Raw genomic sequence first — 14651 nt, 5'->3', positions numbered from 1 at the left:
TGGGAACAGTGGACTGGCACAGGAATGGGGAGAACACACCCTATTGAGAAGGAGAAGCATAGGCAACAACCCTATTGGAAAGATGTCTTTGACAGCAGCCAAGCGAGGGTCTCATCAGCTGAGTTGACCAGCACATGCTGTGGATGGTTGGGGACTTGCAATAAAAGGACTCAAATAGGCTGCGGGCTGCTAGAGCCTGGCTCATAGGTACCAGGTATTAGAATCAAAATTTGAGAGGGTGCTGAGGGCAAGAGGAGCTCCTGAAAGCCTCAGGCCCTGAAGGTTTCCTGATTCTATCAGAGCTTTGGACCTGGAGCTCAGGCTGTCAGTGGCTGAAGAGGTTGCCAGATTGTTGGATGTAAATCCACGGACATTCAGTGTCTCTGAAGGGATTCTCCTTTGCTTTTTAATCTCTTCTTGTTCTTGGTACCTGGCAATGCTCATGGCAACTCTGGTAGACAAAAATATATAGTGTATCATGTATATTACATTTTTATGCATTATTATGTGACAATAATATATAATGTGAATATAATGCAAAAAGAATAACAGAAAGTGAGTGTTTGATGATCTGTGAGGTTTTGGTGGGCAGGGGGTCTCATTCTTGCCTTTTTCAGTCCTCTCTGAGAACAAATAGGAATTTTGGGTGAATACTTGATATACATATTTAAAAAAATCCATCTTTCTCAAGCATCTTGTCCCAGAAATGAATGGGAAATTAACCAATTAGGGGGCCAGTGGAAAAGGAAAATAATCAGAATGCTGGTGTCAAATGACATAATTTCATGCTGGAGATTGAAGGCCTCTACCCCTACTCGTATCTCCCCGGCATCAGCTGACGATAGCGTGCTGATTGAACCAATGGAAGAAGGACAACTTCTATCCATTCCAATCCAAAGTAGACTCTCCGATACCTGGGGATAAGTTGTGTTCAGTGGAAATGCAGTCAGTGGCCCAGTGGAAACAGCACAAACAGCTTCCTATCCTGAGACACTACACAGCCAATTAACTAGGATGCGAGTGGGAAAAAAGGGGTTCAGATATGGGTTGGAATATTGCCCAACTTAAGTACTTCATATTTTCACCTCAGTGGACCAAATATACATAATTCTTCTTCTCATCACTGGGTAGCTAAACTCTTGTTTGACATTCTGTGACTTGAACAGGATATATTGAAATGTGCGAGACTCGCAAATTTAGGAAAACTAAGAACAACACCATTATTACAATAGAAAGCAAGATGATTGAAAAGAAAGCAGAGGCCATTAATTTAGGAAAACTAAGAACAACACCATTATTACAATAGAAAGCAAGATGATTGAAAAGAAAGCAGAGGCCATTTATTATGAAAAATGAGAAATGAAGATGTAACAAAGGGATTATATAACTATCTTTAAACAAATGGTAAGTTACAATGGGATTAACATAAAAATTCAGTGCTATATCTGAACTAATATATTCACAAGGCATGTCAGCCCATTCATATTTCAACTGTGTGTGAAAAGGTTGAAGACTTTATTAAATTAGCCCAGTCAAGCTGAGGAGCTCGATGTACAAAAATCAATGATTTATCTGCACAAAAATGGTCTGGAAAGAAAGAATTAGGTTGATGTTTCACAGATCTTATGGTAATAAGATGATTCGGATGCAAATTTTTGTGATGAGAAAGGAAATTGTATGAAGTATTTTCTTCTTTGTGAAAACCTGAATATTTTCACATATTTTATGTGCTTGGCTTATTCACCTGTGTTGCAAGAAACCAGAAGGTAATGGTCACATTCATATAATTAGAATTTTCGTCCCATAGGTGAGCTGAACATCTGTTAACAGCCTCAAATCCAGTCTAGAATGTGCACAAGCAGATAGATGGCATGTGCCAAGGAGCCTGTTCAAGCCTTGTTGAAAGAGAAAGCAAGTCCATTCCTGATTCAGTTAGCATCTAATTGAATTTCTATCTTATATAGTCAACAAAATAATTCCCAAAGATGGCCTCGACTTTTATTTAAAGCTGCATTTGTTCATAGCCCATGTTGAAGAACAAATCTATTTTAAGATGCCATTTGGGAAGATCCTAAGAAAACAAAATAAATTAAATGAGCAATGAAGATATTGAAAATACTCAAAGTCAGGTGGTCTTTGAGGAGAAGGAACAGAGTGAGTTAACATTTCAGATCAATGACCTTCCATCAAAGCACAAATGATGTAATGTCTATGTTTAAAACTTTGCTTTCCACTTTTTTTTCTTGAATTGATTAACTCTGTATCACCAAGTCCTTATTTGCATCGCTCTGGGATAGTATTTTCTAGTTTAAGCAAAAAACACTCATCACGGTATTCAAGTAACTCCCTGCAATTTAGTACATCTGCAAGTATTCAAAAATAGCAAATGAAGTTGGGGATAAACTGAGATTTATTTTTAAGAAAACGTCAGCTTTGAATAATGAAATTATTTGCAAGTAGTAATTGCTATCTTTCATTCTTTTTTTAATATTTATTAATTTGCAAGACTATCATTTGGAAACGTCTAGGCATGCTTGCAGTGCCCCTGAGCTCAAAGAGGCTTTCTCTTCACAAAAATCCCAGATCTGTATGGTTATATATTTTGGAAATGAATTCACCAAAAATTGTTGAACTAATAGTGAAAAAATTTCTGTATGCAAAAATCTTCTGCATGGATCATACAATACCTTTGGCCTCATATAAAATAGAATATTGCAAGATAGGTCTACATTGATCCCGCAACTTATCTCATTCTTTCTGAGAGGCAAAGTTCAGTTTCTTACTTAATCACAGAAAAGTAATGGTACTCCAATGTATTTACAAACATGAATGCTTAATTCATATGAGTTGCCTTTTTGTCACCCTATAAAATGTTGGTAACTCATCAAAACTCACAATATTATCCTGCCACTACATTTATATATCTGGGTCCCTCAGGGGCAAAATACTTCAGTAATTGTCAGCTGCCTTACTTTATTGCAAATCAAAATGATTGCATTTTACATCCACAATGAAAAACACTTTGGTTCTCTGAACTTTTCATAAAATTTAGTAACACCTGCTTTATGTGATGGAAATTATTATGCAGGAAAGTTACCAAAGCTCTTGATTCAGTTCCAATTTCAATCCTCCCATCCAACACAACCTCCAAGGTCTCCACGATACATATTTACTTTAATGAGTAGTTGTATTAATAGCTCCCCATTTTATTGCAACATGAACAAAAGAGCTGAACTACAGCAGTGAAGTGAAAGTAACTGCCCTTGATATCATGGCAGCATTTGAATGAATATAGCATCAGGGATCCCTGGTTAAAATGGAGTGCATGAGAATTTGTGGAGAAATCACTCCACTAGTTGGAAACATATCTAGCTCTTCCAAAAAGGAAGATTGTTGAAGTGGTTGAAGATCATTCATCTCATTCACAGGATCTTCCTTGCATGTGTTCCTCAATGAGGTGTTTCAATGCTTTCCTTCATTTGGAAGATCAGAAAGTTGGGATAATTACACAATGATCAGAACCATTTGTGTCTCCTCATAATGAAGCAGTCCACATCCCAATGCAGCAAGACCTGGATATTGTCCAGGCCTAGGCTGATGGGTGGCAAGTAACATTGTGCCACACAAGCGCCAGGCAATGGGGAAGCCCAACAAGAAATTCCAGCTACCACACCCTCCCAAACATTCAATTACATTAGCAGCACCGAATCCCAGAGATGATATCATGGGGGTCACCACTGACCAGAAACTGAATTGGAGTAGCCATTACAACAAAAGAGGAATCCTGCAGCAACTCACCCTCCTATCTCCCCAAAGTCTGTCCACCATCTATGAGGCTTGTTAGGATTGTGATGGAATACTTCCCACGTGCCCGGATGAGCGCATATTCAATAACACTCAAGAAGCCTGTCACAGGACAAAAAAAAAAGCCTGATTGATAGTCATCCATTTAGAGCCATTCATTCACTTTACCAACAATTCACTGTCACACTTGTTTGTACCCTTCACTGGATGCACCACAGCAACCCACCCAGGTTCCTTTGATAGTACCTTCAAAACTTGTGATCTCTATCAATGAGAAGGACAAGGGTGGCAAAAGCATAGGAATGCCACCAGCTGGAAGTTACCATCCAAGCTACACACCATGCACAAATATATTGCCGTTCCTTTACCATTGCCAAGTCAAAATCCTGCAACATCCTACCCATCAGCATGGTGGGTTTACCTGCCCCTCAATATCTACAGTAGTTCAAAAAGGCAGTTCACCACCACCTTCTCTGAGCCATTGAGTGTTGGGCAATTAAATGCTGGCTCAGCCTGTGAAGCCCATATCTCTAAAATGAAAACAAACATCCATGCAAGTCTCCAAACTTTAGGCCTACTGGATCTGTTTAACAATGGAGATCAAATTGAATTAATGGCAAACAAAACACAAGTTAACTTTACTTAGAACTTCTAAACAACAGTCCTTCACTCTTCATTAGGAGAGCACCAGACCTCCAAAGCATCGGGCATGTCATATGGACACTGTGTGAAGGTTGCTGAATTTTCCTAGGAATAATACTTTGCCAGATATCTTTTGCCCTGATAAATGTTTCAAGTTCACTAATTGAAGTGATTTAACAAAAAAAAAATTGTTAATCTGCATGCCCAAGCTAGGGATTTGGTTTTCTCCTGGTGTAATACCTGTTGGCAGAATGTCAACCAGCTCGATCTAGCAGTAGCTACTTCTATATTCCCTGCAATCAAACATTTCTATAGTTTGAAAAAGAAACTAATTTTTTTGGCTAAAATTAGTAAAATGAATAATTATTCCACTGATTTTTAAAAGCATTACGACTAATGTCTCATCCCTCATTATACCCCCAAAGCTTATTTTTAAACATTTCTGTAATTTCAAATGTGCAGTGTTGCCAGCCAATGCTAGCTTCCTGCTATTGTACATGTGCCGGGAATCATATGGTACAGCTCGCATTGCCATGATGTCATGGGTTGCTATGGCATCTCTAATCTACCACTGAATTTAAGACATTAATAACTGCATTATTAAGCAAAAACATTTCCATTATGAGGTCCTCTCACATTACATTCTTAAATTTAACCACATATAATGTTAAAATTATCCTTTTGTGCATGGAAGCATGATTAAAATCCAGTCCATGGAAGGTTTTATGAATTAATATACAGTACAATGGAGATCAAATTGAATTAATGGCAAACAAAACACAAGTAAATAACAAACAGGAGAAACTGCATCGTTTCACCAAAGGAAATTGACCATGTGAGGCAGATTTTCCTGATCTAGCCCATGGGATATCATTAATACAAGGAATTTATTTACAAGCAATGCAAACACACGGTGAAGCTTGGATCATCTTCCAGTATTCATCAAATGTAATACCTCGAAAATCTGTTTTGGAAAGCAAAATGAACTTTGATTCTCATGCTGTGGACTTATAACTTTCCGTGTTTGTGGAGACAGTGGATTTTTGAAGTAGAGCATTACTCCAGAAATTTAAAACATCCACCTGAGGTAACAACCATTTATATGAAATTATGCATCAACATTGCACTGAAATTCGCAAGTGGCAGAACACAATGTTTGAGAAGTACTTGGAGGTCCATTTAAAAAGTCCAGATCTGCAGAGCTACAGGTCATGGTGAAATCAAGTTAATGGCTATCTTGAGCATGTTGGGCCAAAAGGCCTCAATCTGTATTGTGATTATTTTTATATGTAACTCTAATTCCTTGATTTAATACAAAGACATTTAAATGGAAATAATCCACATAATAGATCAATGGGTAACTGTAGAATAGAGCCATAGATTTGTGTGGCACGTAGACAGGTCCTGCATCCCAAGTTGTCCTTGCTGATCAAGTTGCCCATTTAAGGTAGTCCCATTTGTCTATGTTTGGCCCATATCTTTCTGTGCCTTTTCTGTTAAATAGCTGTCCAGATCTCTTTTTAAATATTGTAACTTGAAACCACCTCTACCAGTTCTTCCAGTAGCTTGTTCCGAGGGGTTCAACTGTCCAGTCCCACTGCTGTCAGCTCCATACAGGCTTTGAATGGCCCATTCAAGGAATCGACAGTGGTTGTATTGAAAATCCTGCCACCATAAAATCTGCACCCAAGATGGCGGTACCTATGATTGGCAGCAACTACAAGGAGTTCCAGACTCCATGGAAGCAGAGGACTGGCGCAGGGCACCAGAAAACAGGCGGACCAACCCCTATTTGAGAAGGAAAAGCAGAGGAGATGATCCATGGGATGATGACCAAGGCAGAGGACCAGTGAGGGGCTCTATGCCTCAAGGAACAATACAGGCAGCGGGTTGCAGGTGACTCAAGGAGGGGAACCCACGGAGGCTATGGCCCACTGGAGATGGCAGTCAATGGTCTTGCACCAGGCTGCAGACTGCTGGAGACTGGCTCAGAATTGGCTGAAGGGGTACCAAGCATTGGAACTGGGATCCCAGAGAGCAAGGAGGGCTCTTAAATGAATTCTTTCTTATATTCTCTAAATCCTTGATGGATTCATTGGATCCCAGCTGTTTATACCTGACATCGGCCTCCTACTTATTCTTGACTGAACTATCAATACTTCTCTTCATGCATGGTTCCCTAAATCCTGCCAGTCTTGTCCTTTACTCATCTGGAAAAATCCTGTTTCTGATTTCTTCTTGTCTCACCTTTATAAGATGTTCCTCTTCCCTGAAATCAACTTCTCACAATCAGCTTCTTCAAGTTCCTGTCTGAACTGTTAAAATACCAATTTGATGGTTGTGAATAAGATGAATAAATATCTTGATGAGGGTAATGTGTTTGACATATCCTTCAGAAAGGCTTTAGACAGGGTCCCACATGATGGGCTCACCTAAAAGGCAAGGGCCAATTTAGCAAATTGGATCTGAAATTGACTTGACGACAGGAGGTAGAAAGTGATGCTTGATGATTTCTTTTGCGATTAGAAATCTGCTATCAGCAGGGCATTGCAGGGATCAATGCTGGTATCCTTGCTCTTTGTATATTGGATGCGAAGGTAGGAGTCATGGTCAGTAAGCCCACGTCGCCAAAATTGGTGCTATTTTTAGTCAGGAGGGTAGTATTTGGATAGAGATTGACATTAATCGGTAAGACGAATAGAGAATTAAATCCTGAAAAATTGAGGATGCATTTTTGGATGACTAATAGAACTTGGGTCTGCTCAGTGAACGGTGAAACTTTGGAAGTACTGAGAAGTGGAGGTAACCTTGGTGTACGAGAACAAGGATCTCTAAATGCAATATCACAGGCAGATAAGTTGGTTATGCAGGTGAAATATCTTCCTTTGTTAGTTATGGCATAGATTACAAAAGCAAGAAGATAACAGAACAGCAATATAAAACATAAGCTAGGCCACAGCTAGAGTACCCATGTGCAGATCTGGCCACCACACCAAAGGAAAGATGTAAAGCAGCAGAGAGAAAGCAGAGCAGATACGCCAAGATATTGCCTGGATTGGAGCAGACTAGATTTGTTTTCCTTGGAGTGGAGAAGTCTGAGGGAACAAAATGATGATAATGATAGGTTAGATAATGAGAAACTTTTTTCCCATTGGCAGAGATGTCTAATTCAATAGCTCTATTTTAGGGTTTGAGATAGGAGCTTTTGAGTAATTGAGAAGGTTTTTTTTGCCTATATGGATTGAAATCTATGGGGTAAGGTGGTGGAGCTGGTACTCTCAACTACTTTCAGAGGATTTTGATGAACACTTGAAATGTGAAGATATGGAGAAGGTGACAGACTGAATGCTGGAAGATGGTATTGGCCAAAGGGCCTGGCTCTCTCCTTCATTACATTATGGGGATAAAACAGTTACCTTCACACTCTACCAGGTATGTAGTCTGCTTAACCATGTTTTGCTTTTTTTTCTGTTTGCAAGTAATTTTGCTTGTATATATTTTATACAGTTTTACCAAATTATAAATGCAGGTAATGGGTCTCTGTGCCTGTTAAAATTTTAGCAGAGTTGGGCTCCTTCAGTGCACTGTGCAGGCTATGTTTGGGGTGTCTGGCAAACTCTCAGATTCTGGACCAGTTAAGCATAGGGGTAGTTAAACACAATCTGCTGGAGGACCTCATCAGGTCAATCAGCATAAGTAGGAGAAAAAGAATGATCGATGTTTCAGGCCAAAATCTTAATTGAGATTCTCTTCTCCATAATGCCAGTCTTGATAAAGGGTCTTGGTCTGAAACATGAGCCATGTTTTTCCTCCCACTGAGGCCGCTTGACCCGATGAGGTCCTCCAGCAGATTGTGTTTAGGTTCAGATTGCAGTATCTCTAACTTCAAGTGCATTTCAAGTGTAGAGACAGGCTGACCACGAACAGTAACCACAAGCCTAAGCCAGCGAGAACTGGCTTAATTTACATAAGTTGCAGAGGTAAAACTAATTCAGAATCACTCTTGTTCATATTTTAATTCAATAATCGGTTTAGCAATAAAGAGGAAAATGGCCCCTTATCTTCACTTATACTCAGATCATAATGCTTATATTCAGAGCATGTTTTGTATTGCACATAATGTCTGCAGGAGAAATCATAACACAGATCAGGGCTGCATTTTCCTGTGTCCTGCCTTCAACAAAGTAGAGCAGTGAAACACAAAAATATGCAGACACTGTGGTTGAAGTAAAAACACAAAGTTTGAGAAACTCAGCAGCTCAAGCAGGGTCCTTTATGTAGCAAAGGCAAAAATACATAACTGATGTTCTGAGCTTGATACTTTGATGAAGGGCTCAAGCCCGGAACATCGGTTATGTATTTTTGCCTTTGCTATATAAGGACCCTGCTTGATCTACTGAGTTTCTCCAACTTTGTGATTTAACTTTTAGTACACTGAAAGGGCTGATTTAAAACTATAACACAGAAGTTGGCAGTGCAATATTAGCATAGGTGATCTTTTTACTCAGCCTCAGTTTAGAGTACACTTCATTAGCAATTAAAAAGGATATATTCATGATAAAACACAAAACCTGTCAAAATTGGATGGCCCATATCTTGTTTGTCAACTCTTGTGATAAGGATACAGTAATTTGTTTGCACCGGTGTAATTAAGGAATAAAAATTTGCTAAGAAACCAAGCAGAGTGTTTTGAAATCTGTAACGTGGTCTTGTAGACTGGCTGGTGATTCCGCATCAAATATGTTAAGTGCTGACTTCAAACTTGCACAAGGATGACCAGGTCTCCACCTGGTGGATAACAATAATCAGAATTCTTCCCAGATCACAAATGCAGAATATATGACAAAATTTTATTTACTCACCAAGGCAAAATTCTGACAATTGTATATTGCGATCTTTGACATTTTCTGACATGTCACCAACTTGAAAAATATGCTTGCCTTCATAGAAGGCTCATGTTAGTGCACACCACTGAAACATCAATGCAGATGCATTAATGGTCCCTTGGCCACCCCTTCCTAAAAGCTACGATGGGCTCCTTGATGTTGTTGGCAAAATTGTGGTTGACACCACCCAGATTCACAGTCTCTGTCCTGTGTTTTACCTCATAATTTCTGATTATTCAGCCAACAATCAAGAAACAAGGCAAATCTGATTGCACTTACTCCAAAGGGTCTTCAGGTTGTCATCCACCAGGTAAGTCATTACCAGGATCCTTCTCAACCATCTCCCAACGGCTGAATAACAGCTTTCTCTACCACAATGAGGAAGCATACAGGAGAAAGATAGATTAGCTTGTTGAATTGTGTATTGACAACAATCTTGTGGTCACCGTCAGCAAAACCAAGATGATTGTGGTCTTCAGGATGAAGTCAGAGGAACTCGACCCAGTCCTCATCGAGGGCTCAGTAGTGGAGAGGGCCAAGAATTTCAAATACCTGGGTGTTAACACCTCTGAGGATCTGTCCTGGAGCCTCCATGTTGATGCAATCACAAAGAAGGCTCACCAGCAAGCTAAACTTTTGAGGTGACTGAGGAGATTCGGTATGTCACCGAAAATTCTTGAAAACCTTTACAGGTGTACTGTGGAGAGCATTCTGGCTGGTTACATCACTGCCTGGTATGGAGGTCCCAAATCTCAGGACAAGAATAAACTCCAGAGGATTGTTAACTCGGCCTGTGACATCACAGGCACCAGACTTCACTTCATCGAAGACATCTACAGAGGTGGTGTCTTAAAAAAGCAGCCATTATCCTCAAAAACCTCCACCACCCAGGCCACGCTCCCTTCACTCCACTACCATTGGGGAAAAAGTACAGGAACCTAAAGGCGAGAACTCAGCGGCACAAGGACAGCTTCTTCCCTGCTGATTATTCAGGAATCTGAGGGCAATGACCCAAAGACACTGCCCTACTTTTCTGCTATTGTTATTATTGTTTTTTATAGTCATGTTGTAAGATGGTTATAATATGATTTATTTGCACTATGGAGCTGCAGTAAAACACCAAATTTCATGATTTGTTCATGACAATCCTGATTCTAATTCTGACAATGTGTGCTCCACTCATCAAGTGGCACAATGGACATGTCTTCACCAGATCACAAAACAATCTCATCTGCTGTTTTGTCCTGGATATTCTCGAGTTTTTTTTAAAAAGTGTTACTAGCTCTGAACTTGCACAAATCAGCAGAAAGCATCCCAACACACTTCTGACTTGTGCATTGTAGATAGTGGTATGGCTTAGTAACTCAGTCTCTAAATATGAACATCACTGAGGTTTGTGAGAGCATATTTGCACTTGGCCTTCCTTTTAACCTTGCAAACTCTTAATTACTTATATAAAAAGTCTGATGACCAATGTGATTTTTTCCTTTCTTTTGATGCAATAGAGGTCTAGATCATTAGAATTGTCCTCAATAATCTGATTGCATTATGCACTGGAATCTCTAAAATAGTCACAGCTTTATATTCAGAAGTCAGTACCATGTTCAAAAAATAATGAATTTGAATTAAGAAAATCAGCAGGTCTGAAGGCCCATGGGTGTTCTTATTTTTAGAAGAAAATAATGCAGATGTAACTGTTGATGGTGTAAAAAGAGTGACGGATCTCAGCTTTCATCTTGAGATCTTGGAATTTTGTAAGCACGTCAATGCAACCAGCTATTCAAAAAAATCCAGCTGTGTTTGCCCAAATCACATCTTATCTGTAACCCAACACCCAACCCCAGCCAACCAATTTTCCCTTTCAACCGCTGCAACCGTGTCTGCCTGTCCCGCATCGGACTTGTCAGCCACAAACGAGCCTGCAGCAGACATGGACATTACCTCTCCATAAACCTTCGTCCGCGAAGCCAAGCCAAAGAAGAAGATAGTTGCATGATGTTATCCACCACTTATCTGAAACAGTGGCAGAATCAGGGAGCTGTGAAATTGCACTCCAAAACTCTCTGTACATTAATGCTCTTATACTTCCTAGAAGTTACTCTATATGTCCAACCAGGATTTGACTTGCAAAGTGTATTACCTATAAATGTTGTTGCTCAGTAACTAATCCCTGTTTGGGATTACTATTATCATGTCCACAGTGACACAGTGAAAAGATTTGTTTTGCATACTTTCCAGGCAAGTCAGCAGGTAATGCAATAGTAGAACAAAAGAGTAGGGTGAACTTTACAGTAAGCCAGAGTGCAGTCTAGTGTTTAAAAAATACAGAACAGAGTATGGAGAAAAACACAGTGAAATCAATGCAGGGTTATCATTCTTTGCCAATGAGGGGTCAATTGAAGGGTCTGATTACAGCGGAAAAAAAGTGTAATTGTATTGTCCAAATCATGATTTCAGCTCATGTCGCATCTTCCCAATTGAAAGTGAGAGAATAAGGTAGGACCGGGATGGGTGGGGGGGAAGGAATGGGTCCTTCAAAATGTTGGCAGCTTTCCCAAGGTAGCAGGAGGTCTAGAGTGAGTTGAGGGAGAGGAAAGTGGCCAGCCGGCATGATGGCCTAAACTGTGGGATGACGGCAAAGATTAGTCATTATAAAAATGGGATTTTTTTTTCAAAACACGGAAGGTTAAAGAGAGACCTGCTAAAGGGCATATAACACGATGAAAGCTTTGAATAGGTAATGTATTTCCTTCAGCAAGAGAATTGGCCAGTAAATTGACCAGCTCTGGCAGAGAGATAATCAACCAAAAAGCCCCTTCTGTATTGTAAGCTTACAGTTTTAAGTCCAGCTTGGTTGGACACAAACTGATTTCTTATTCCAACTCTGATTTTCCTCATTCAGCATCACCTTCCCCCAGAGTTGAAATCCAAAATGTGATTACATTAACCTTCTGTACTCAATCAAATCAGCAGTCGAAGTATTCCACCCTCTCACATACAAATCACCCAGAGAGAATGTCTTGGCTCTTTGATGCTCAAAACTCAACACTTAATTAAGTTTGAATATAATTGCAGATTAAAGGCATTCTTTTCTCTAGTTATCCCTGTTCAGTTAGCTGGGTTTAAAAAGCAGTATTTGAAAGCTTATTCTGTTGAAGATGTAAACATTTTCAAAAGGCAGTAATTTCTTTTCAGTTTAGAGCACTCTATTACAAACATTTATGAATAACAAATTTGCCAATTATCCACCTCAAAAAAGTGCAACAAAGCACTTCATTATTCATTAATTACCAAGTTTTATATGAAATCTAGAATTACTCAGTTCTTTAAAATAAATGTGCTAATTCAATCCATAACTCAATTTATTGGCAATGATAAAGACGTCCCTGATATCTGCAGCTTGCCATGTGTGCATGGAAATGCAATTGGCCCCTGTTCCTATCATTTTATTTTCCTTTGTAAATCCCAAGTGAGTGTAAGTCCATGGGTGGCCAGATTTCAGTGGCCAAGTCAGATGAATATAAACTCCCCAGTCAAGACTTCCAGGGATCACTGGAAGAGAACCTTATCTCAACCCAATTCGTGAAGGTCAGACATCATAGTGTTACAGGTCATCTGGCTGACAGTTTGACGAGAGTCATGCATGCACCAAACAGTCTTTCATTCAGAATTGAATTTTGTTTGAACAGGAATAAAAGACAGCAGAAACAAAAAGATAATTTATCTTTAAAATTGAAACAGTAATCAGATAAACAGTTGGTCAATTCCTGGTTAGGATTCCCCAGTTTTTTAAATGAGTTCTTAAATTATTTAAGGTTACATTATTATGTACAATTGTTGTGTCAGTCACCCCCAATTGGAAATAGAATGCGTAGTTTTGGACTCACACGTAGAAGGTGATCTAAAAGATAGACTTGATTCCCTTGCATGCTACATCACACGATGAAGCTTTAAATTTTAGAGATACAGCACAGTAGCAGGCTCTTCCTACCCATAAGCCCATGCTACCCAAATAGACCCATGTGATATTAACAAAATATATGGTTGAGGACAGTGCGGTTGATGTGGTCTGCATGAACTCAGGAAGACCTTAGGTCCCGTAAGGAAGGAAGGACCAAAGGTTTGGAGCCTGTGGGTACCAAGGCAAGTTAGCAAATTAGGTCTAAAGTTGGCTTGGTAACAGGAGAAAGAGGGTGATGGTGGAACATTGCTCATGATAGGAAGTTTGTGACCAGCCACTCTCCATGATTCCCTTTGGCCAGCAGGATACTCCCCACCCAAAAAAACAGGTGCTCCTCAACTTCTGATGGGGTTACATCTGGCAAACCCATTGCAAGTGGAAAGAATTATAAGTCGAAAAAGAATACATCACCTATAATTTTTTATGATTAAATTTTGAATACCTTTATTCCACACTGACAAAACCATTAATGTACAGAGCTGAAAGCTCACTGGGTATGAAGGATGTTTGAAATATGCTGCGTGATACTCTTGCCTGAAGCTGCCATCACCCATCATTGCAAGAGAGTAGCATACCACATATTGTAAGCACAGGAGCAGATCGGAATTCAACACTGAAAGTGCGGATTCGAGCCAGCATAACTTTGAAAAATCATGTCAGACCCTCGTAAGTAGGGGAGCATCTGCATATCCTCCTGCATCTTTTCCAGGTCAATGGCCAACCTCCCAAGGCAAGTATCAGGAGAACACTAGTTAGCACATGCTCAGGCACAGCATGTCTCGCAACATAACTGAAACTTCAAACTTGGGAGCACGCTGCTCCATCAAGCAGCATCCTGCTCATGCATCTACCTCATTACATTAGAATTTATAAGCAATGGACTGGGTTCATAATCTCAAATTAAATTACTTGTTCACAGTCAATCCCCTTCCAATGTATTGTAGCCGCGCGCTACTCGAAAGAAGACACACATGTAGTGTAGTCAGGTTAAGTTCTGAGTTTTATTAGGGCTTAGGCCCAACTTTTACACTTGCACTGTTCCCACCGTGGCCCCCCCTTGGCCAATGTCACAACATGCATAACAAAAGAGTGTTTCCCGCATGCGGCTACTTACCTGCATAACAATACCCTTCTTCCCTGTGCGCTGTCCCTGTCTGTTGGCTGAGCAGCAAGGCCAGCAACATTTTGGGTCCCTGGCGTTTAAGCTGCCCTTGTCGTTCACCTGCTTGTTGGGGCCAGTGCCGCTGCACGGGCTGGTGGCCTTTGGTTGCCCTCGCCTCCTGGAGTGCCGGCTTGATCGCTGCAGCATCAGGCCGCCACAGTATCATGTAATAATTATTCTATTTCTACTTCCATGC

The 14651-nt window shown here is 40.1% G+C and overlaps 1 long non-coding RNA gene across 1 annotated transcript in view; it reads right to left on the bottom strand.

The window, feature by feature from the left end:
- Positions 1–1755: 1755 nt before the first annotated feature.
- LOC138742982 (uncharacterized) overlaps positions 1756–14651 on the bottom strand; it is a 32656-nt gene continuing 19760 nt past the window's right edge. The window contains exons 2-3 of the long non-coding RNA XR_011344564.1: positions 3799–3906; positions 1756–2071 (exon numbers count right to left, since the gene is read on the bottom strand). This is a non-coding gene — a long non-coding RNA (uncharacterized lncRNA). The remainder of the gene's footprint in view (positions 2072–3798; positions 3907–14651) is intronic.

The sequence above is a fragment of the Narcine bancroftii genome, chromosome 9 (assembly GCF_036971445.1).
Source record: "Narcine bancroftii isolate sNarBan1 chromosome 9, sNarBan1.hap1, whole genome shotgun sequence".
Classification (NCBI taxonomy): Eukaryota; Metazoa; Chordata; class Chondrichthyes; order Torpediniformes; family Narcinidae; genus Narcine; species Narcine bancroftii.
This window is presented reverse-complemented; position numbering and strand designations above follow the sequence as displayed.